The sequence below is a fragment of the Hemiscyllium ocellatum genome, chromosome 18 (assembly GCF_020745735.1).
Source record: "Hemiscyllium ocellatum isolate sHemOce1 chromosome 18, sHemOce1.pat.X.cur, whole genome shotgun sequence".
Classification (NCBI taxonomy): domain Eukaryota; kingdom Metazoa; phylum Chordata; class Chondrichthyes; order Orectolobiformes; family Hemiscylliidae; genus Hemiscyllium; species Hemiscyllium ocellatum.
In genome coordinates, this window is record NC_083418.1 from 66,272,521 (window position 1) to 66,299,018 (window position 26,498).

Genomic DNA, 26,498 nt, shown 5'->3' on the forward strand with positions numbered 1-26,498 from the left:
TTTGGGAGAAGATTTGTAGCTCAGGTGCTCGTTGTTGTGGTTCTGTTCGCCGAGCTGGGAGTTTTTGTTGCAAACGTTTCGTCCCCTTTCTAGGTGATATCCTCAGTGCTTGGGAGCCTCCTGTGAAGTGCTTCTGTCATGTTTCCTTCAGCATTTATAGTGGCTTGTCTCTGCCGCTTCCAGTTGTCAGTTGCTGTCCGCTGCAGTGGCCGGTATATTGAGTCTAGGTCGATGTGTTTGTTGATAAAATCAGTGGATGAGTGCCATGTCTCTAGGAATTCCCTGGCTGTTCTCTGTTTGGCTTGCGCCATAATAGTAGTGTTGTTCCAGTCAAATTCATGTTGTTTGTCATCTGTGTGTGTGGCTACTAAAGATAGCTGGTCGTGTCATTTCGTGGCTAGTTGGTGTTCGTGGATGCGGGTTGTTAGCTGTCCAACGTTGGCCCTGTCAATTTTTCTTTAATTCATTTCAAAGGGCCTCTCACTTCATGCCTGAATGTTAACTCTAAGGGAGTGAACGGAGTAGATTCATTGTTCATTAGAATAATCTCTAATAGAGCCTCAAAAGTCCTATTTATTTTTAAAGCATGCGCCCATCAATCAAAATGACTGATTAGATTAGATTTCCTATAGTGTGGAAACAGGCCCTCCGGCCCAACAAGTCCACACTGACCCTCCAAAGAGCAACCCAACCAGACTCATTCCCCTACATTTACCCCTGACTAATGCACCTAACACTGCGGGCAATTTAGCATGGCCATTCCACCTAACCTGTACATCTTTGGACTGTGGGAGGAAACCGGAGCACCCGGAAGAAACCCACACAGACATGGGGAGAATGTGTTAACTTCACACTATGTTTAATTCTTTCAAACACAACTTAAGTTTCACCTGGTTCCTTCTTTATGTTTCAGAACCACTGTTTATATGTTTCTGGTACCAATTCATAAGCACTTAAAATAGCCTGTTTAACCTCTTCATAATCTTTTGACCCCTTATCTGACAGCACAGCGAATACCTCACTAACTCTGCCTACCAGTTTAGTCTGAACTAGCATTCCCCATAAATCCTCGGACCACCCCATCTGCCTAGCCATTTTTTCAAACAAAATAAAGAAGGTTTCAACACCTTTCTCATCAAAATGTGGCAGAGTTCTGATGTACTTGTACATATCACTACTTTCTCTTTTAATCTCCATTGTGTTAACCTGACTTTGCTAATTAAGTCACAACTTCTCAAGTTCAAATTCTCTCTCTCTTTGTCTCTTTCTTTCTTCTCTCTCTCTTTGCTCAGCTATGAACCTTCTCTCTCTTTTTCCTCTCTTTCTCTCTCTCTTTCCCTTTCTCTCTCCCCCTCTTCTCTCTCTCTCTTTCTCTTTCTCTCGTCCTTTATTTATCTTCTAACTCCATTTTCCTCAATTGTAATTTACATTTTTCTCTCTCTACTGCACACGTCTGTTTCTCTGATACATCTAAGTGTTCGAATAACTCCTTTAAAATTTCAGCTTTACTCCTGTCCTCGGTTAAACCCAAATATAACCTGTTGCTAATTCTAAAAGAATGGCCTTTTTCTTTCCTTCTGAACTTTCTTGGCAAATTTGAGAATCATCTTCTAATCCCAGAATCTCTAGCAATTTTAAGAGCCATTTCTCTCCCTTTTAATCAACCACATGTCACTAAAATTGAACAAATTGTCTCACCTAAGTTTTATGCCAAGATCCAGGACACTAAACTGCAAGTGTTTAAATCTGCTGGGATTTTTTGTGCCCCCAAATCTATTCAAATCTGTCTACGCCAGTACCCCCAAATTGTGAACAAATGCCCCCAAACTGTTACAACACAGGGTAAACCCCTACTCCCTGCTAATTTAAACTTGCAAAACAGAAATGATTTAACCCATGCTGTAATCTGTAAAAATTCAACAGGCAAAGAACTACTCCAAAAGTCCATATTTAAAGTAAAAATCAACAAATTTATTTTTTAAACTCTAACAGAGAATAATTAACTAACAATTATTTGCAACTCCTTTCTCTAAACCTATCTTTTATCTTCCCCTCTACAATACTGGTGCGATAAACCCCCCAATTAAGATGTGCAGAAAAATTCAAATTTCAAAACTAGCCAGCTGTCCAACCTTCTCTAGGTATCTTCTTCTGTAGATTTGTTCCCCAGGTCAGTGTCGATCGTTTTTCCTGGTAAACTCTTTCACCAGGCAGGTGCCTCTCAGAGAGCTTTTACTAACAGCCAACATCTGTTGGTCTTTTGGCTGTACTCCTCCAACTGTTCAATTTTTTTCCTCCAAAACATCAAACCATTTCATTGGTTTTAACATTGTCAAAATACCAAATTCAAACTTGATTGGAGTTTGGTATCTTGGGGCATAATTTAAACTGATTGGACAAATTTGAATTTGTTTTTGTCTCAGAGCAGCCCAGCCAATGTTAGCTGTGCTGACAAAGCATTACATTGTTACTTTGTTCCAGACTCTCTGTGCCTCTCTAACTCCTTTCTCGCTTTCATCTCTCTTAAAGGTACAGTATCTCTTACACCTTCATAACACTTATATAAAGGAGTTACAAATATTTTTGGTCACATCAGCCAGAAAAACTGAGATACTTACTCTTCCATTTATGGGTTCTGAAGGAACATTAAAAATGTTTATCTCTCCATAGATGCTGACAGATTTGTTGGTTATTTCCACTATTTTCTGCTTTTAAATAAACTCGGAGAATGATGCTGAAGTAGACCAAATTGATATTGGAAAAGATCAGAGTCTTTGAGTTCAACATTCCTGAAATTCAAACACTGAAGACCAGCAGTTCACAAAGCAAGGCAAAATAAGAACAGGAAATGCTGGAAATACTACTACATCAGCATGGCGGTGTATGGTCAACACTGCTGTCAAACAGTGCCAGGGACCTGGTTTGATTCCACTCTTTGGAGACTGTCTGTTTGGACTTTGCACATTACTCCCATGGGTTTCTTCTGAATATTCACAGGAGTTGTTCCCCTGGAGCACCAGAGGCTGAGGGGTGACCTTATAGTGATTTATAAAATCATAACGGGCATGGATAGGCCGAATAGATAAGGTCTTTTACTCGGGGTGGGAGAGTCAAGAGCTAGAAAGTATAGATTGAGGGTGAGGGGGGAAAAAATGAAAAGGGAGCTAAGGGACAACTTTTTTTACGCAGAGGGTGATATGCGTATGGAATGAGTTGCCAGAGGAAGTGGTGGAGGCTGGTACAAGTACAACATTTAAAAGACATCTGGATGGGTATATGAATAGAAAGGGTTTAGAGGGATATGTTGGCAAATGGGACTCGACTAGTTTAGAATATCTGGTCAGCATGGATGAGTTCTATCAAAATGTCTGTTTCCATGCTGTACATCTCTATGCCACTATGACTCTATGTGCAGATTAGGTGATTTGGACATGGTAAGTTGCCCAAAGTGTTCAGTGATATGCAGACAAGGTGGAATAATCATGGGAAAAGTGAGGTATGGGGAAGGCGTTTGGGTCTGGCCGGGATGCGCTTCAGAGGGTCGGTGTAGACTTGATGGGCTGAAAGGCCAGTTTCCATACAATAGGATTTCTATGATCCGGCAGCAGCTGTGAAAACTGAAACAATTATTGTATTGACTCCAATACGACTCCTCTTTGGAATTTAAGAGAGATGGAAATGTAATAGGTTTTCTGTTGTTGAGAAAAGCTATAGTGTGATAAACAGAAAAAAAGAAAACAAGATTAAAACAAAAAAATTGAATAGAAATTCCATTGGAAAGAAAAGCATAACTTCAACAAGGTAAGGGAAGGGTAACTGGTTCCTTTTCAAATCCCACTCCTCCACTGGTCACAACAAACTTGAAATGTAACAAGACTGGTGATATGGCCAATTATATAGGTCTTAGACTGTGTCAGAATCAACATAATGAGCAAATGAGTCAGATTTCTTTTGTCAATAACAAATAACTGGTTTATTACCAAAAAAACAAACTGAAAACACAAAGATTGTTAACAATTAGGGTTATGCAAATATTTATATCTATCCCCTTTAAAATAGGACTAACAAACATCTGAGGAGCAACAAAACAAAAGCAAAAACTTTGCAGAGTGTTATCTTGAAAGTACTTTGGAGAAGTAATAGCTAAATTCATGAAAAAACAATAAGTTACAAGTGTTCCACATCATGGCCTGATTCTGAAGTAAGTAAGTAGCTAACTGGATTGCTTTTTTGGAATGGCTTTGTGGGAGACAGTGGGGTAGATTCCATCAAATTTTCTCTCGTGACAGTGAGAGGTCATAGAGCACAGAAGGAGGCCCTTCAGCCCATTAAGTCAATACCAGTCAAAAGCAACCACCTAACTATTCTAATCCTATTTCTCAGCACTTGTCCCACAGCCTTCCGTAACTTTGCATCAGAAGTCAGATCAGTTTTCCTTCAAAGGAAAGTGATGGACCATGTGGAGTACCAGACTGTGCACTCAGAACATGCGCAGATCAACTGGCAGAAGTCTTCTCGGACATCTTCAACCTCTGCCTGCAGCAGGTCACTGTCCCTGCCTGTTTCACGAGGGCCAACATCATCCCTGTGCCTAAGAAGTTCATGCAACATGTCGCAATGACTACCACCCAATGGCCTTAACTTCGGTGGTCATGAAGTGCTTTGAAAGGCTGGTCATGGCATTAATCAGCTCCAGCCTCCCCATTACTCTTGACACACTCCAATTTGCCTATCAGACCAACATATCCATGTCAGATGCCATATCACTCACCCTTCACTCCTCCCTGGAACATCTTGACATCAAGAGCAGCTACATAAGATTCCTACTCATTGACTACAGTTCAGCCTTCAACACTATTATCCCCTTGAGACAGATTATTAAATTTAGTGATCTTGGACTAAGCCCCTCTCTCTGCAACTGGACTCCCATCTACAGAATCCATCTAACAGGTCCGCTGTCAAGGAAAGGCTGCCAGCATTCTTAAAGATCCATCCCACCCTGGCAACGTTTTTCTACAACCTCTACCATCGGGGAGAAGGTACAGAAGCCTGAACACATGCACCAGCCGGTTTCAAAACAGTTTCTACCCTACTGTTAGAATACTGAATGGACTCACAAACTCTTAGCATTTGCCTGTACCTGTGTTTTTTTGCCGCAGTTTACCTATTATTTACTATCTGTATTACTTAACTCTGATCTGCCTGTAGTGCTCGCCAGACAAAGATTGTTACTGCGTCTCGGTACGCTTGACAATAAATTCAATTGAATTATTTTCCGTTTTATATATTTTTAGAAACATCTTTATATACCATGCTCGTTTTTTCCTTAAGTTCTATCTTATTTTTCTTTATAGCTGTTTATGTGGCTTTCTGTTGACCTTTAAAGTTTTCTCAATTTTGTAGTTTCATACTGTTTTTGGCCCCTTTGTATTCCTTCTCTTTCAATTTGATAGCCTCCCTTATTTCCTTAGACACCCAGGGCAGATTACCACTTTTCTTACAGTCCTCCCTTTTTACTGGAATACACTTTTGCTAAGCACTTTGAAAAATTACTTTGAAAGTCCTCCACTGCTCGTCAACTATCCCACCATAAAATATTTGTTTCCAGTCTACGTTAGCCAAGTCTTCCCTTATTCTGTTGTAGTCGCATTTGTTTAAACAGAGGACTCTGGTACCGGATTTTATCTTCACACTCTCCATCTGTATTCTAAATTCAACCATACTGTGATGTCTCCTTCCAAGAAGATTCCTGACTATGAGGTCATTAATTAATCCTGTCTCTTTACACAGGACCAGATCTAATGGAGCTTCCTTCCTTGTTGGTTCCATTAAATAACATTCAAGAAAACTATCATGGATACACTCAATGAACTCCTCTTCAAGGCTAGCCTGACTGAGCTGGTTTGACAATCTACATGTACATTAATTCCTCCCATGATAATAGACGTACCATTTTTCCAGGCACTAGTTATTTCTTGGTTTATTGCTCATCTTAATGCGATGTCATTATTTGGTGGCCTATAGACTATGCCTATCAGTTACATATTCCTCTTTGAATTTCTAATTTCCACCCAAATGGATTCAACCTCATTCTCCATACAACCTATATCAACTCGCAGCACCACCCTGAATATCAGAGCTACATCACCTCCCTTACCTTTTCTGTCTATCCTTCAGAATAGTCTGGTAACTCCCAGTCGTGACCATCCAGTAACCACATCTACATAATGTCTACCAAATCATATTCGTTCTCCATGATATTTATTGTTAACTCATCAACCTGGTTACGATTGCTATGAGCATTCAGGTAAAATGGCCTTTATGCTAGCTTTCCTACCCTTATGATTTCCAACATCTGTAATAATATCTCCTGAGTTATCCTTCCTTTTTGCTTCTGTCATAGTCCGCCTTGAGGTTACACCCTCCTGCTAACCTGGTGCTCAACTTTTTATTTACCATTGCACATCATGTCGTTTTCCCATTCCCTTCCCCCCAACTCATTGGTTTAAAGTCCTAGTGACCGCTCTATTTATTCTTTTCGCTAGAGCATTGGTCCAGAGCAGTTCAGGTGGAGTCCCATTGGTACAGATCGCCCCCCTCCCCCAGTTCCAAAACTGATGCCAATGCCCCATGAAATGGAACCCCTCTTTCCCACACCACTCCCTTAGCCATGTGTTTACTTCCCTAAGTTTCTTATCCCAAGCCAATTTGCTCCCTGCTCCTTGTGGGAGCATTATTGTTGTTATTCTACCCAGAGCCTTTTCCCCAGCAAAGTGCCCATTTTTTTAAAGAGTTCAAGACATGTTTATAATAATCTAGAAAAAATATTTATATCACATCTCTACATAACATAATCATACCTGGAAATGAAGTGACAGTGAATTAAACATTATTAAAATACTACAGATGCTGCAGATCAGAATGGTTTTGTTAAAAATTGTAAGTTTTGGTGAACAGAACAACAGAAGAATTGAATTGAATTGATTCTCACGTGTACCAAGGCACAGTGAAAAGCTTTGTCTTGTGAGCAATACAGGCAGATCACAGAGTTAAGTAGCATAGATAGTAAATAATAGGTAAACAGCAGCAATAACCGAAACACAGTTATAGGCGAATGCGAAGAGTTTGTGAGTCCATTCAGTATTCTAACAACAGGAGGGTAGAAACTGTTTCAAAACTGGCCAGTGCATGTGTTCAGGCTTCTGTACCTTCTCCCCCGATGGTAGAGGTTGTTAGAAAAGCATTGCCAGAGTGGGATGGATCGTTGAGAATGCTGATGGCCTTTCCTTGACAGCGGGCCTGGTAGATAAATTCTATAGATGGGAGGTTGGCCTTTGTGATTGTGAACTCACCCTGGACATGCTCTGTAACCTTCTCCGATCTTGAATGGTACAGTTGCCATACCAGGTAGTGAGACAGAATGCTCTTGATGCTGCACTATAAAAGTTGGCAAGGGTATTCGTCATCATGCCAAATTTTCTCAGCTGCCTGAGGAAGAAGAGACATTGTTGGGCCTTTGTAACCAGTGCATCCACTTGAAGAGCCCAAAAAAGCTTGTTATGGATGACCACACCCAGGAGCTTGATACTCTCCACTAGTTCCACCTCTGTGCTGTTAATGTGTCGGGAAGCATGAGTAACATCCTGCCAAAAGTCAATAATGAATTCCTTGGTTTTGCCGGCATTGAGAGCAAGGTTATTCTCAGTGCACCATTGTTCCAGGTTGTCCACCTCCTGTTTGTAGTCTGTTTCATCACCCTCTGAGATTGGACCGACTATGGTGGTATCATGAGCAAACTTGTAAATGGCATTAGTCTGGTATTTGGAGATGCAGTTATGGGTGTATGGTGAGTACAGTCAGGGGTTGAGCCACACCCCTGGGGGGAACCAGTGTTGAGTATTAGTGAGGATGAAATATTGTTCCCAATCTTAATTGATTGTGGCCTGTGGGTCAGAAAACTAAGGATCCAGTTGTAGAGAGTGGGGTTTAATCTGAGATGACTAAGTTTAATAATCAGTCTCAAAGGGATAATAGTGTTAAAGGCTGAACTGTAGTCAATGAGTAGGATTCTTACATAGCTGTTCTTAAAAGGCGGACAGTATTTGTGGACAGAGAAACAAGAATTAATGCTTCACATTCAATATGACTTTTCTTTGGAACTGCAGCAATTAAATCACCAAAGCGTATTGAAACTGCGCAGTGTTCCTGTTAGAATACATTTTGTCTTTTCTGTAGATTAATGCATTGGAACAAATGCAGAGAGAAGCCACAAGATTCATCCCTTTCGTAGAGCTATGGGTTATATGGAAAGGTTGAAGAATCTGGACTTTTGTCATCCGGAATGTAACGTTCCACGTCTTTATTAGCTACTAAATCCCAAATATTTCTTCAAACTAAATTGTAAGATTACAACAAGGAGATTACAGCTTTAATCTATTAAGTGGATATATTTTGGACCATTGTCACGTTGTAGTTCACACAAAAAGTGATCACTGCCTCAAGTAGATTTTGTAGGCACAACAGTGGAGGCAAAACACCTGGAATTATTGAACAGAACAATACATATTTCAACAGGCAGTGTATATAGTTTCTATTTTTAATGAATGAATCAAGTTTCTTCCTTCAGATTCTTATCACAGAAAATTGCTTTACCACAAATATAAATAGAAGTAATTTTCTTCCCATTTCAAATTCTAGGACCATGCAAGTTGCAGGTTTTTGGAAAAGCTACAGTGTTTTTCTTTAAAATTTATAGAAATTTACAATTTGCCTTTTTATTTGATGATTTGTTTTCACACTATCTCGCTCATACATCTATCAGGTCTATAATAAGATAGGAATGGAGGAATAGTATGAGTGCTGAGACACAATTGATGCCTGCCAGTGCTGGGTCACACCGTCATGTCACATCGGAGTGACGTGGTTCAAGTGGGTGTGGATTTGGGTCACTTGTTTGCACATCAAAATAACACTCTACAATCCACGAAAAGTTTTGTGATTTCAGAATTTTGGATTAAGGATTGTGTAGCTGTGCTAACCAACACCCACTACTCCACAAGCTACACCAAAAGAAGTGTAAATAAAAACTGAAAGAACTGCGGATGCTGACATCAGAAACAAAAACAGAAGCAGCTGGAAAAGCTCAGCACGTCTGCCAGCACCTGTGAAGAAAATTCAAAGTTAGCGTTTCAGGTCCGGTGACCCTTCCTTGTACTGAGGAAGGGACACTGGAGCCGAAACATTAACTTTGATCTCTCTGCACAGATGCTGCCAGACCTGCTGAGCTTTTCCAGCAACTTTGTTTTTGTTTCCAAAAGTGTAAATGTTTTATTTAGTCACCAAAATGGTCAATTTATTTCTCTTTGTAACGGTTTCCAGAATAAAAGAAATTTTGACTAGATTTCTTCAATTACTGAAAAATATTCTCCTTATGAACAAACCTATTCTTGTAATAAGTGGCAAAGCTGGGTATCAATTAATCTATGGCATGAAAGGGTTCAGAAAAGAATTACAAAGAATGTTACCAGGGTTGGAGGGTTTGAGATATAGAGAGATGCTGAATAGGCCAGGATTATTTTCTCTGGAGCAATAGAGGCTAAGGTGTGACCTTATAGAGGTCTATAAAATCATGAGGGTCATGAATAGTGTGAATAGACATGGTATTTTCCCCAGGATGGGGTCCAAAACTCGAGGGCATAGTTTTAAGTTGAGAGGAGAAAGATTTAAAAGGAACCTGAGGGGTAACTTTATCACACAGTGGGTGGTCTGTGTATGGAATGAACTGCCAGAGAAAGTGGTGGAGACTGGTACAATTACAACATTTAAAAGGCATCTGGATGAGCATATGATTAAGAAGCGATTAGAGGGATATTGGCCAAATGGTACTCAATTAATTTAGGATATCTGGTCAGCATGTACGATTTGGACTGAAGAGTCTGTTTCCGTGCTGTACAACTCTGTGACTCTATTACGTGGAATTAAAGTACATCCCCTTAATCCCAACACAGATATTCACATGATGTGGAGGTGCTAGTATTGGACTGCTTTGGACAAGGTCAGAAAACACGTGACACCAGGTTATAGTCCAACGGGTTTATTTGAAATCACTAGCTTTCGGAGTGCAACTTCTTCATCAGGGCATGACAGATATACTAATGCAAATCTCCAGAGGTGATAAGGATTTTATGTAGAAAGAATGGTCTAAACTCAAATGATAAAAAAGGAAAGACTTCTCATTACATTTGATTTCCTAATCGGTAATACTGCTGAAAGTCATAGAAGCAATGAGAGATATTTAGATCAGACTTAATTTAGAGGATTTAGACTTAGATTACTTACAATGTGGAAACAGGCCCTTCGGCCCAACAAGTCCACACTGACCCGCCGAAGTGCAACCCACCCATACCCCTACATTTACTCCTTATCTAACACTACGGGCAATTTAGCATGGCCAATTCACCTGGCCCGCACATTTTTGGAGTGTGGGAGTAAACCGGAGCACCCGGAGGAAACCCACGCAGACATGGGGAGAACGTGCAAACTCCATACAGTCAGTCGCCTGAGGCGGGAACTGAACCCGGGTCTCTGGCGCTGTGAGGTAGCAGTGCTAACCACTGTGCCACCGTGCTGTCCACAAAAAACAGTCACCCAAGGCTGGAATCAAACCTGGGACCCTGGCACTGTGAGGCAGCAATACTAACCAATGAGTCACCGTCCCACCTAAGATATTTGAGCATAAATTAAGTGCAGGCTTCAGATTTTAAATTATGCTAAGTTATGGATTTCTGAAACTTTATTAGGTTGCAGAAGATACTTTACTGCTGTAATTTTTTTTAAGAGAGAAATATCTTCCTTTCTGCTGCCAGATTCTTTGAGGTTTGTTCCTTCAACTGATGTACGTAGGTGTGTACTCAAGCAGCAAATTTCGATCAGAGACTGGTACTAGGCAGCATTCAGCAACACAGGCCCCCATCTCTTCAAAACCAAGTTTGTCAAACAACTAAAGCCAAAAAACCCATCTCTCTTAGAAGCCGTTCTTGTTTGTTTTCTATAAATTTATTTCATTTTTGTCTCAGAAAACATTAGGGGCTGGCTGCTCTCATTAAGCTGCTTGCTTGATTTCCAAGAACCCATATTGTTAAAATCCTTTTGAAAACAGAATGTCCAAAAGATTTCTTATTCCAGTTCTTCATAGTCCTTATATATAAATGTCTTCCTAATGCTCGCCTTATCTCAAAGGTGCATCATAGCATTAGCCTCAGAATCTATTGGTTCTATTGATAACAATTTCTGTCTTGATAATGCTCAAAGATTGAGCTTCCAGAGACCTCTGTAGTAGAGAATGCAAGGCATTCACCACTCAATTTGTGAAAACATTCCTCCTGTTCTCAGTCTTTAATGGCCTTCCCCTTATCCTGAGATTATCTCCTCTGACTATAGACTCACCAGCCAGGAGAAACAGCTTATCTCTGTTCACCTTGTTGCATCCTATAAGAAATTGTTGTGCCTCATTCTTTAAAACTCGGGAGAATAATATCACAGTTTTCTTCATCTACCGTCATTAAACAATCGCTCCATCCCAGATAAAAACCTAGTGTCATAGAATCATACAAAATGGAAATAGATCTGGTACAACTTGCCCATGCCAACCAGGTTTCCTAACAGAACTAGTCCCATTTGGGCTGCATTTGTCCCATGTCTCTCTAAACCTTTACTGTTCATGTATCTGTTCAATGCCTTTTAAATGCCGTAACTGTACCTTCATATATCCCTTCTTCTGGCAGCTCATTCCCTATAGAACCACCCTCCATGTCAAAATATTGTCCCTCCAAGCCCTTTTAAATCTTTCTCATCTCAACTTAAAATTATGTCCTCTAATTTTGAACTCTCCTATACTGGGAAAAGACCTTTGTTATTCACTTTATTTATACCCTTCATGATTTTATAAACTCTTACAAGTTCACCCCTCAACTTCCTACACTCCAGGTTGGCCCGCAGTTATACTCCATTTAGTTTAGTTGCAATCTTTAGTTGAAAAAGGAGACCAAAGTTGTGCATTGTGTTGCAGATGCTCTCTGTCTAAGGCTCTATATAACAGCAAGACATGGTCTACTCCTGTGCTCAAATCCCCTTGTGATTAAACCAAACATACAGATTCTCATCAGAAAGACTTGTTGCTCCTGCACATAAACCTTTGGTGATTCATTGAAAAGTAGGCCAGGTTCCTGTAGGTGCTGGCACGTCTCAATCTCTTGGTACTTAAGAAATGTATCCTGCATTCCCACCTTTTCTACTGAAGTGAAAACTTCACATTTATTCCCATTATCTTCCATCTTCCATGTCCTAGCCCATTCACCTCGCCTGTCCAAATCCTGTTGAAGCCTCCTTGCATCCTCACCACAAATTCTATTCCCACCTAGTATGGTGCCTTCAGCAAGTTTGGAAATAATACAATTGGTTTCTTCATCCAAATTATTTATATAGATTCTGACCAACTGTGGCTCAAATGTTAATCCTTGCCTCACCAGTAACAACTGCTGTCTGGAGAATGACAAATTCATTTCTGCTTTCTGCTTGTTAGTTAATCCTCAATTTATGTATTTATATTTTCCCGAAATCTACATAGTCTAATTATATTGACTAAACTCCTGTGTAGGGCCTTATCAAAAGCCATCCAAAAATCTAAATATATCACATCCACTGGTTCTCCTTCATCAATGTTACAAGCAACACTCTTAAAAATATCCAAGAGGTTTGTCAAACATAATTTCCCTTTAATAAATCCACATTGACTCTGCCCAATTTTACCATGCTTCTAGAATATCCAATTATCACATCTTGAGAGTTAATGGCGCTCTGTCTCGATCATTGAGGCCCTCAGGGAATTTCTGGAACAAATCTTATTGATGTGAAATGAGCTATTGACAAAATGTCCCAAAAAGCTTTGTGATAGGTTTCAAAAGTCTTCTTCAAAATTAATGTCACAAAGCCATCTTTATCAGTGCCTTAAGCATGACTTTAACTAGCTCTGGAACACATCAGCCATGACTTGCTTTTGTTTACATAAACAAACTTGTTCAGATATCCCATGACAACCCTCCACATCAGATTGTATTCAACCCCAGATAAAGGGACATCACCAATTTTGTCCTGATTGCTCATGTTCCACAATGGACCAGGCTAAATCCCCTCAGAACATTTTAAGAAGGTGACCCAAACCCTGACATTTCTTATTTTAAATGCAGGTGCACTATGGATATTCCACAACTGATGCAGCTGGTCAAACCACTCGGCTCAAAGCAGAACAGAATTTGTTTAAACACTACAGTGCAAACAGAAACATAAGGAAACATAATTTAGAATAACTTAACTATTTGAAAACCCAACCGATTCGATCCAGCTATTTAACAAAGGAGCTGTTCCTATCCTGCAACATCCCATAAACACACCTCTTATTAAATGGTAAATTCAAACTCAGGTTCTAACAGTGAGAGAGAATGCAGAGAGAAAAGTCAGACAAGAAACATCTGTTGAAGCACAGAACCGTGATTCACTGTAGCAGCTTCTCTGCTACCAGCAAATTCTGATTGCCTGTTAAAACAAACCAAACTAGAAACAAAAACCTGAATTGGGAAAACTGGCCATTCCCCTGCCATTGTTTATCATAGACATTTACAGACATATTGGCACCTCTGCCTTTACGACCTTTCTTGAAAAAAAACCAAGGACCAAATAACCTTGTTAAAGGCAGCATCGTCACAACAGTTATATCCCCCTAACTATGAAAACACTTGTGATTTAGTATCCCTATCTCTGAGCCAATAATTTGTGTTAAAGTCTTGCCTGCTCCTCAGATGTGTAATAAAAGCTCTCGAAAGGTTGATTAGAAAATATATCTAAACAAAAGTCTCTGTACTGAAGAAGGTGTGGAATGGCTTCAAGTGCCACTTGAGGTATGCCTTGACATATCACAAGACCAGCTGATTAAAAATATTTTCAAAAATCCTGTACTGAGCATCAAAATAAAGTGGACCCTTTTCAATGAGCACGAGCCCCCAGTTTAATAGTCGATTAGAACATTAGCAATCTTTGTGTTCAAGGGGAGTTCAAATCCTTCACAAAGTTGGCATCTTGCAACAATCATGTAAAGTAACAGGTCACATAAAGTTAAAGTTTCTGTCCTGCCTGCAACAAAAGCAACAAAACTCAAGCTAATTGTCAATCATGAACTGTGCATCTAATGTTGAAGTTTAATCCCTGGGAATTTCAAAATGATTGGAGCCATCATATGTACATCAACTCACTAAATAAAAACCATTAAATCAAACTGAAGAGAAGTTACCAAATGTAAATAGCATTCTGTCTGGATGAAAGCTAAATGTAGTAATCTATTTCAGGCAGATAGTTATGGCTAGTACTTTCATCCATTAAAACAATGTTTATTTGTTTGTTTTAGATGGAATTCATTACAGAGAAGAAATGAAATATTTAGCCAGAAGCAAAGATTTGAAGAACATGCATCACATTGATAATAATCTCACTCTCGGCTTCATTGATGGAGAAAGGGAAAAAGCAACACATCAGCTTTTTAAAATCTTCAGAAAATGATGCATATCTGAGATCATCAAGAAAGAGAGGAGACAGTTGAATGAAAATAAACCTCAAATATATTGGACACTTTGCAGTGCTAGTCATAGAACATAAGAAATAGGAGCAAGAATAGACCATCTGGTCCTTTGAGCCTGCTTTGCCATTCCATGAGGCTGATCTTCTTGTAGCCTGTAAGAATATAAGAAATCTAAATGTGAAAGAATGGAAAATACATTAGTCATGCTGTTACAGAGAGCAACACTGATATTTGCAATGTTAGATATTCATCTCTTATAATGGGAATGGACCAAGAAACACTTTGGTCTCAGTAGTTTAACTATTGCAAAGCATCCAATTTGGGAGAATTAGTCCTGGATTTATTATATATGGTATTAGTTTCTTGATCCACTCGTGAGTAACCAGGGTCAGTGAGGTCAGTGGAAAGAGCTACTTAAGTTTGCTTAAAGAGTTCCAGCCTTGGTCAGGTGGGAGTCTGCTTCTCAAGTCATCCTGTTAGAGTTTTTTTTTAAACTGCTTGCGTGTGATCATCATCTTCTTTGAAGTTTTTTTTACACACCTGATTTCAACTTCATCTATCTGTGGCAGAGGTACCCTGTACCACAGCTTGGTCACAATAAATGCAGTTCCAACTTGCTCCTCTGCTGTAGCTTAAAACCCAAGGTCAGACCTACAGCACCACAGTATAGTACCAGCTTAGTTGGCTTCTCCTAAGCTACATGGCAAAACATCAGATGAATTGGACCAAAGGATATGGGGAAAAAGTAGGAACAGACTATTCAGTTGGATGGTCAGTCATGATCATAATGAATAGTGGACCAGGATCAAAGAGCCATAATAGACAAGATTAGGTTATTTACAGTGTGGAAACAGGCCTTTTAGCCCAACAAGTCCACACCGACCCACCGAAGCGCAACCCACCCAGATCCATTCCCCTACATTTACCCCTTCACCTAACACTACCGGTAATTTAGCATGGCCAATTCACCTAACCTGCACATTTTTGGATTGTGGGAGGAAACTGGAGCACCCGAAGGAAACCCACGCCGACACGGGAAGAACGTGCAAACTCCACACAGAGAGTCGCCAAAGGCAGGAATTGAACCCAGGTCTCTGACACCGTAAGGCAGCAGTGCTTACTACTGTGCCATCCAAGAGGAGGCTGGAAGAACACAGCAAGTCAGGCAGCACCAGGAGGTGGAGAAGTCAACACTTTGGGTATAACCCTTCTCCAGGACTCAGAGGTCAAATGGCTTCCTCCTGTTCTGACTCTCTGTATTTGCATTGACGCCCAGCTGCATCTGGACAGAGAATCCCTCAGCTCCAGTTCATCTCCAACCACTTCAATTATTGCTTGTTCAAATCGCTGTTTACACAACAGTGTTAGGTTACTTGCTTTTCAAAACATATAGCACTCCTTGAAAACATTGGTTTGAAAACAATTGATTCTCATTTCAGTCCACAGTTTAAAAAAAAACACAAATGTAAAAGGACACCATCTTTTCAGGTAATACTGTGTAAAGTCGTTATATCACTTAAAGACAATATACAAGGCACAAGGATCCAGGATGTAAAAGATCATTTGACCTTAGAGTGAGTGTGAGTGTAGAAGTTGCTTTTTCTGTGATTAGTGGCGATTACTGAATCCCTAGAGTAGACATGACTACTGGTCTGTGTTGTAATACAGTATATATTATTTGTCAGTCCTTTAATTAGTCACATTTACTTATAATTTACAAATCCTGTGTATTTACATAAATGCTTCAAGGAACATAACATGATGGTATTGTTGGAAGTTTGAAGACCACAAGAGGAGGCAGAAATCAAGTTTAGTGCAAGACAGAGACTATATGTCCACTGTAAGTAGATTTATTATACAAGAGTGATTTGCAGATCTGTTAATAACCGATTTCTGGGATTGCTGAATTGATGATGTGTTGAAGCATTTAATCAGTTCCAATTTGTGGTCCGTTTCAAATCTGGCAAAAGAAAAGACTTCAGGCTATTGACACACCCTTGTTACAAGAGATGAACATGCCAAAAACCTAAACCGTAGTCAAGGATAGATTTATTTTTCAAAGCTGCATTGCTGAATCTCTTCACAGAGTCAATGCTACAAATCCTCTAAATGTTGAGATTGTTTGTAATAGACAGCGACCATCATCAAGATGGAAAACAAATTCCTCAATGTGAATTAAAAGACCACAGATGTCAGAACTGTATTTAACTTTTTAAACAAAGGATACGATTATGCTTTACTAAATTACCTATCACAGTACCGGGTAAACAAGTGATGAAGATTGAGATAGACATTCAAAATAGTGGGTCACGAAGAGTTAATGCATCTCCAGAGTAGATTGGAAAGACTCTGCTAAGCTGTAGGATATGCTGGAGAGTCAGTTTCATGGCTCTGCGAACTTCAGAAGCTGATGACTTACAGGGAACAGTCTCAAGAATCAATTGAGAATAAGTGCTGTAATATTCAAAATGAGCAGTATGAATGGATGATGGAACATGTTATAGCTTCAACACAGATCAAAGTGTTCCAAAAAGACCTTCGAAAAGAAACGGCATGATGAGATCATAAAAGCATAAGAACTCAGAGCAGGAGTAGGCCATTCGGCCCCTCGAGCCTGCTCCACCATTCAATAAGCTTCTTGGGGCCTCAGCTCCACATACCCTCCCATTCATTTTAATTCCTTAATTTATTTACTGCTCAAAAATCTGTCTTTGTCTTAAAACATTCAATAAGGTAGCTTTAACTGTCAATGGACAAGGAATTCCACAGATTCATGACCCTTTGGGAGAAAAACTTCCACCTCAACTCAGTCCAAAATCTGCTCCCCCTTATCCTGACGCTATGTCTCCTAATTCTAGTTTCACTCACCAGTAGAAACAACCTCACTGCTTCTATCTTATCTATTCCCTTCATAATTTAATATGTTTCTATGTGATTCCCCCTCATTATTCTAAATTTCAACGACTATAGTCCCAGTCCCAAGATATTGACACTGCCAAAAGATGGCAGAAAATTAAAGTAAGGTCGGTGAAGTTGTGGATAGTGCTGAAGGATGTTGCAGGTTATGGAGGAACATAGATAAGCTGCAGAGCTGGGCTGAGAGGTGGCAAATGGAGTTTAATGCAGAAAAGTGTGAGATAATTCACTTTGGAAGGAGCAATGGGAATAAAAAGTACTGAGCTAGTGGTAAGATTCTTGGTAGTGCATATGAACAGAGAAGTCTTGGTGTATGTGGACATAGATCCCTGGAAGTTGCCACCCATGTTGATAGGGTTGTTAAGAAGGCAGCTTTTATTGATAGAGGGATTGCATTTTGGAGCCACAAGGTCATGTTGCAGCTGTACAAAACTCTGGTGCAGCCGCACTTGGAGTAGTTCATACAGTTCTGGTCACCGCACTATAGGAAGGATGTGGAAGCTTTGGAAGGGGTTCAGAGGAGATTTACTAGGATGCTCCCTGGCATGGAGTGAAGGTCTTATGAGGAAAGGCTGAGAGTTATTTTTGTTAGGGAGAAGAAGGTTGAGAGGTGACTTAATTGAGACATATATAATAGTCAGAGGGTTAGATAGGGTGGTCAGTGAGAGCCTTTTCCCTCAGTTGGTGATGGCTTGCACAAGGGGTGATAGATATAGGACAGATGTCAGAGATAGTTTCTTTACTCAGAGTTGTAGGGGCATGGAATGTACTACCTGCAACAGTAGTAGACTTGCCAAGTTCAAGGATATTTAAATAGTCATTTAATGAAAATGGAATAGTGTAGGTTAGATGGACTTCAGATTGGTTCCACAGGTCAGCACAATATTGAGACCAAAGGGCCTGTTCATAGGATCCTCGATTATCCGAATACCAATTATCTAAAAATTGGATTATCTGAAGGAGATCTCGAGGTCCCGATAGAAACATTACAAAGACATGTTTCCAACAGTGATCGCATCTTTTGTTTAAACAGGCACTGTCTCCAAATGACTGACCTCCTTCCCTCTCTCTCTCCACACTTTCCACGGAGTTCTACAGAGGGGTGTACCCTAAATTCCTCCTTGCACAGATAATCTCTCCAACATTGTTCTGTACATGGCAAATGTGGAACCTGTCAAAAAATTGAAGGGTGTGTGTGTGTGTGCGCGTGCTATTTGGAGACTTACCCAAAATGGCAGCAACATCAGAAGTCTTATTGTTGGTGTATAGTCTGGCTGCCCCAGAAGGGGGTAGGGGAGGATAGGGAGCAGTGTTGGACGGGGTTAGGGGGTGGGGTTGGGGTAGGGGCAGGGCTGGATGAGGTTGGGGGGCAGGATTGGATGGAGTTCTGTGGGCGGGAGGAGGGGTAGTTTTGGGGGCAGGGCCCGCATGCTGTATGCTGGGAGATGGGGGTGGGGGGAAGTGCGGTGTTAGGCCGGGTTGACGGGTGGGTGGTGTTGGAAGGGGTTTAGGGGGTGGGGGGGTGGCAATGTTGGACCTGGCTGGGAGCAGGGTGTGGTGTTGGGGGGGGGGGGTCTTGCGCGCTGATGCTGCCTTACCTTCTGAACAGGGAGCAGATTTTAAAAACTCCGACCCCCAGAGGAAAGGCATTAAGTCAATTAACTAAATAATTGATTATCCAAATGGAATAGTGCCTGCCCATCTTGTTCAGATAATCGAGGTTCCTCTGTACTGCCCTGTCATGTTTTATGTTTTAAAAATGCGGTGCAGTCCAGGTATGCTTAGACACAGACATCTAAATCTCACTCTGAAGAGATGTTCACAAAGATACCAAAATTAATAGAATTGAATCCTAAATTTGCAGAGACAACATATTTCTGCAAATTATACAACCACAGCTGTGGTTATTGGTCAGTTCACTCATAATGTTCCCTCTGGCTACACACACACACACACACACAATTGTTCCAAAGTTCCATGCATGGCGATTGGCAGTGACAGACCAGGATAGTATTGACTTCCAATTCCAAATGTCGTTGCCGTGCTCTAACCTCAGGAGATCCAGAATGAAAATTAAAGGGCACACTGACTGATAAATACATGGAGGTGAAAGTGAGGATTGCAGATGCTAGAGATCAGAGTGGTGCTGGAAAAGCCACAGCAGGTCAGGCAGCTTCCGAGGAGCAGGAAAATCGAAGTTTTGGGCAAAAGCCTGAAATTTTCCTGCTCCTCGGATGCTGCCTGACCTGCTGTGCTTTTCCTGCACCACTATAATCTTGATAGACACACGGGAAATACACACATAGTACAGCAGGGAAACAGACCTTTCAGTACAATTTGTCCATGCTGACCAGATATCCTAAATTAATCTAGTCCCATTTGCCAGTAGTTAGAATATATCCCTCCAAACCCTTTCTATTCCTGTACCCATCCAGATGCCTTTTAAATGTTGCAATTGTACCAGTCTCCACGTCTTCTTCTGGCAGCTCATTCCATACATGCACCACCCTCTGCATGAAAACATTGCCCCTTAAGTCTTTTTTAAATCTTTCCCCTCTCACCTTAAACCTATACCCTCTAGTTTTGGACACCCAAACTCTGGGAGAAAAAAAAAGACCTTGCCCATTCACCCTATCCACGCCCCTCATAATTATATTTACCTCTATAAGGCCACCCCTCAGGCTCTGGGGAAAACAGCCCCAGCCCTCTTCTCATATTACAAACCCTCTAAAATCTTTTCGGAACCTTTTCAAGTTGGGGTGGCACAATCGTTAGCACTTGTTGCCTCAAAGCACCAGACACCTGGGTTCAATTCCCGCCTCAGGCAACTGTCTGTGTGGAGTTGGCACATTCTTCCCATGTATGCATGGGTTTCCTGCAAGTGCTCCGGTTTCCTCTCACAGTCCAAAGATGTGCAGGTTAGATGAATTGGCCATGCTAAATTGCCCACAGTGTTAGGTGAAGGGGTAAAATGTAGGGGAATGTGTCTATGTGGGTTGCTCTTCAGAGGATCAGTGTGGACTTGTTGGGCCGAAGGGCCTGTTTCCACACTGTAAGTAATCTAATCTAAAGTTGGTAGAGGCACTTGTAAAACATCACTCCTGCCAGAACACCATTCATAAGGAGACTGTCTTTTGTTTTATCTATGAGACAGGATCCAATTCAACAGCATGCAGACAGAACTACAGAAAATGTATATGATTTCCAATGATGTAACAGTGATAGGAAAATCCAAGGCAGAGTATAAGACCATAAGACATAGGAGTGGAAGTAAAGCCATTTGGCCCATCGAGTCCACTCCGCCATTCAATCATGGCTGATGGGCATTTCAACTCCACTTACCCGCATTCTCCCCATAGCCCTTAATTCCTCGAGACATCAAGCATGACCAGAATCTGAACTCAAACTTGTTAATGACAACAGCTCAATAATAGTGAAGGACACATTATGAATAGTAAGTAATGTCATGTGAATGTGAGCCATATTTAAGCTCAATGTATACAAAGTTCCATCATCCATCCTGACCCAGGTAAATTTCAAAATGTACAATATATGCTTATTCACTGGGGCAAACAGGGTTTGAAGAGGTGATTCAGAATCTTCAACTTCAGCAACAAAACGTCATCACTCAGAGTCGTAGAGATATCCCAACGCAAATCTAGTCCCATCTGCCAGCACCTGGCCCATATCCTTCCAAACCCTTCTTATATATATATATACCTATCCAGATGCCTTTTAAATATTGCAGTTGTACCAGCCTCCACCACTTCATCTGGCAGCTCATTCCCTACATGTACCACCCTCTGTGTAAAAAAATGTTGGACCTTAGGTCTCTTTTATGTCTTTCCCCTCTCACCCTTAACCTCTGCCCTCTAGTTCTGGACTCCTCCACCCCAGGGAAAAGACTTTGTCTTTTAAAAAGTGGCCAGAGGACCAGTAACACATTTGAATTACTTATTCAAGCACTATCAGAATTGACACAAGTTCTTAATTTCAATGACCCAAGAAAGGAGACATTATCAGAATCTGATACATCTCAAAAGGTTATGGAGGGTGTATTGTTCAAGATCAGAAAGTCATTTCATTTGTCTCCAAACACATATTGCAAATGCAATCCAATTACTCAAACAAACAGCTGAAGACACTTTCTCAGTAATCAGTGCCACAAGGTTTCACATGGATCTATTTGTTAAACTACTCACAATGAAAGCTGGTACCAGGCGCTGACAAGGTTTTGTAAGCCATTGTTGCAGACAGGTCAAACCGGAGTACAGGAGGACGATTGACATTTCTCCTTCCTTGGGAGGTGGCTGCCACTGGCAGGTTCAGAATTTGTTGCCCATCCTCAATCACCTTTGCACCGAGTGGTTTGTTTGAACATTTCAGCAGCTATTTACGAGTCAATCATATTGCTGTGGGCCTGGAGTCACATGTAGACTAGATTGGGTAAGGATAGAGAATTGGAGAACTCAGTCGGGGTCTTTACCACAATGAACAATACTTGTCATGGTCAAGATTACTAAGACTCGGCTTCCAATTCCAAACAATATTAATTTCATTTAAATTCCACCAGCTGCTGTGTTGTGGGTGGGGCTTGAACTCCCTCCCCCAAGCACATTAACTGGAGCCTCTTGATTATCAGTCGAGTGCATTTCTACTTAACCACCATCTGCTGAGATGAAAATGACATTTTACTTAATTGTGTTATCAGGAAATGCAAAGTGCATCATCTCATCATGTCTGACTATCAGGGATGCTGAAATTTCATTGATCCCTAGTGCCTTCTTCCTCTGCAGTTGTTCAATGCAAAGTGTTTGGAAAGCCATCTTCTCATACCTGACATGCAGTCCTTTCGTCTCCTGCACAGAAAGAAAGAAAGGACCTTGAATTATCGCAATGGCATTTATGCAATCAGCTGGGTGGAAAGCATTAATTGGTCATGATTGTAAGGGTCAGGGATGAAATTGCATAAGGATGAGGGTGGGTAGGAATAGTGGATGAATAGATAAGGATACACACACTGTCAGAGAAGTATTGTCCATGGCTTTGGACACTTTGATCAGTGTATATATTAAAAGCTCTTTCCAAAAGTGCACTTGTTGGTAAGGCAAAGAAAAGGTCACAAGTCGGTTTGCGATTCAGCTTGATTTTATTAACAAAATATTTCTTATTAAAATTATTATGTGAGCATTTCCCACATAAAATGCTCTCTGTCTAGCTCTATCTGTCTGAGAAAGGATATTATGTGAAACAATCCACATATTTGAGCTGGGCCATTGGAATTTCCTTCCTCTCCAACACAGGGCTGGCTCTCTTCCACGAAGGTAGGCCTCACAGTTCAGGACAGATGTTCTCCTGAGTCTACTTCGTTTGTTGTACAGTCTTCCACCACAATCTCACTTCAAGTCTTCACTGAGGGGGTGGCTTCCAAGGGTGTGTTTTTATCCTCTCTCACCCCAGACTTTCCTGAATATTCCATGGTCCGTGGCCAATGGGATAATCAGTGGAATTCAAAGCATCCAATGGGTTTCTGCTCACGCCCTTCAGTGCTTCCATGCCAGACCGCTGTAAAGTGTGCGTCATCAGGTATTGTATGAAAGGTGCCAGAAAGTCTGATCAATAGCTCTCCAATATACAAACCTCAGGCTAGTTGTAGCTGGTACCCCTGAACCTTCAAGACCTCTTTGATCTTGATTTCCTCTGTTCTCCAGAGCCAATAGCTTCTGGCTGCTGTATAGTTAAGTTTGGCCAATTTTCTGTCAGGCCCGATTTCTCCAACTGTGAGTCAATTCAGATTGTCCAATTTTCAGTCCATGGTCACTTGACCACAGAAGGATGCAATTACCTGCAAGGTAATTAGGTGTAAAGGATGGCATGACAGAGTAGGCTTGAGAAGGTAGAATGAAGGCTTCCATTGATGTGCACAGTAGGACAGACGTGAATATGCAAATGTACACCATCAAATCCAAGCTTCCTAACAATTGGAAGAAGAACGCCTCATCTTCCACCTTGAGACCTTTCAACCATCCGGCACCAACGTCAACTTCATCAGTTTCCTCATCTCCCCTTCCCCCTCAGATCCAACCCTCCAACTCAGCACTGCCCTGTCGACCTGCCCCACCTGTCAATCTTCCTTCCACCTACCCGCTCCACCGTCCCCACCGACTATAACAATCATCCCCACCTGCATTCACCTATTGCATTCCCAACTACCTCCACCCCAGCCCCACCTCCATCCGCCTATTTATCTCTCAGCCCCCTTCCCCCCACATTCTCAATGAATGGCTTATGCCCAAAACATCAACTCTCCTGCTCCTCGGATGCTGCCCGACCTGCTAGGCTTTTACAGCACCACACTCTTTGAACATAGCCAATCCATCTGACCTGCATATCTTTGGACTGTGGGAAAAAAAACATACAGACATGGGGGAATGTGCAAACTCTACACAGACAGTCGCCTGAGGGTGGAATCGAATCCAGGTCCCTGGCAAAATGAACCAGCAGTACCGGGCTATTCAAGGCTGCAAGTCTACGCTCAGATCACTTATTTTCTAAATTGAAACTCCTCAACAATTTAAATTTCACTGGCATGATGTTTGCAATTATTGACTCTATTTAATGATAAAATTGTAAGCATTTCTGAAAATACCTAAATGAGCATGTTTTCTAATTTATTGTAATTTTGATTTCATATTGTCATAAATTCCTGTCCTTCCCTTTTAGCTATTAAATTATTTTGTTATTTGATTTTTCTTGCTAGGATTTGCTGTATTTGATGCATTTTAATTACCCAAATTAATTTCACATTTTTCTACAATCTTTCTCAGATGTCATCAGTCTTTCATTGTTATTTTATGACTTGCATTTTCATATTGTTTTGTCACCTTCTCTGTGCATATCTAAAATTAACTGTGAAAACACAGTTTAATGTGCAGCTGCTACTTTTAAAATTTATGTCAACAGCAAATTTCCATGTTATGTGACATTGGCTTTTGTTATGTAGTCATAGAGTTGTGCAGCTTCAGTCCAACCAGTCCACACCGACCATGTTCCCAAACTAAACTAGTCCCACCTGTCTGCCTTTGGCACATATCCCTCCAAACCTTTCCGACTCATGAACTTATTCAAATATCTCGTGTGTAAGTTAGCTTGTTGAGCTTGAAGGTTTGTTTTCAGACATCATCAGTGAGAGTAACATCATCAGTGAGAGTCCCTGGTGAAGTGCTGGTGTTGTGTCCTGCCTCTCTATTTGCAAGTCTTGTTTTCTTAAGGCGGGTGACATCATGTCCGCTTCTTCAAGGGAAGGTAGATAGGGTCTAAATCAATGAGTTTATTAATGGAAGTCTGGTTAGAATTCCATGCCTCTCAGAATTCTCGTGCATATCTTTGTTTCGCCTATTTGGTGGACATTTGAGGAAAGGTGAGTAGATTTGCATATTCATGTATGTCCTATTGTGCACATCAACTGAAGCCTTCATTCTACCTTCTCAAGGATGTGTGTATTGTCCCAGTCAAAATAGTGTCCTTCTTGTCTGTATGCATAGAAACTAGTGATACTGGGTCCTATCTTTCTCGGTGGCCAGTTGGTGGCTAGTTTGTCCGATGAAGTCTTTCTTTACAGTTCTTGCATGGTATCTTGTAAATAATGTTTTACATCAAAGACGTATCAGAAAAGACATCCAGACTACTCAGGTCCCTTGGTATCATGGTAGCCCACAAACCTACCAACACACTTAAACAGTGACTAATGAACCCAAAGGATCCAATAGATACCACCAGCAAAACTAACGTCATTTACAAGATACCATGCAAGAACTGTAAAAAACACTACATCGAACAAATTAGCAGGAAACCTGCCACCAGCATACATGAACATCAACTGATTACCAAAAGACACAACCCAGTATCACTAGTTTCCATATATACAGCCAAAGAAGGACACCACTTTGACTGGGACAACGCACACATCCTCGGACAGGCACACAAAGACACACATGGGAGTTCTTAGAGGCATGGCATTCTAACCAGAACTCCATCAATAAACACATCGGTTTATACGCTATCTACCTTCCCTTGAAAAAAAAATTGGAAATGACGTCACCCACCTTAAGAAATCAAGACCTACAAATAGAGAGGTAGGACATAACACCAGCACTTCAGTGGAGATTGCCACTGATGATGTTATCTATTATGGTGAAGAAACATCTGAAAACAAACCTTCAAGTTCAGTGAGGTAACTTACATACTTATCATCAACCCAAGATAAAAATCTTCTCAAAAATTACTATTCAAATGTCTTATAAATGTTGTAACTGTACTTGCATCCATCACTTTCTCTGGCAGTTCATTCCACACATGAACCACTCTCTGTGTAAACATGTTGCCCTCATATCGCTTTTAAATCTTTCTCTTCTCACATTAAAAATATGCCCCCTAGTTTTGATCTCCCACCTTAGGGAAAAAGCCCTTATCATTCACCTTATCTCTGCTCCTCATGATTCTATAAACCTCCAAAAGGTCACCCCTCAACCACCTACACTTCAGTGAAATAAGTCCCAGGTTTTCCAGCCTGTTTATATACCTCAAACCCTCCATGCCCAGCAACATTCTGGTAAATCTTTTCTGAACCATTTCCAGTTTAATAATATCCTATCTATAGCAGGCTGACCAGAACTGCACACAGTATTGCAGAAGAGGCCTCACCAATGCTCTGTACAACCTCAACATGATGTCCCAACTCTTATCTTCATTGGCTGAGCAATGAAAGCAAGCATGCCAAGTCCCTGTTTAACAACCCTGTGATGCAAATTTCAATTATGTACTTGAACTCCTAGATCTTTCGATTCTACAATGCCTTCAATCAAATATGGATGAAGTCACAATGAGGGGAGCACCTTGAAAAGTTACCGTAGTTTTGTTTATGTGCTTGGCAACTGAAATGTAGTCTGATGAATGG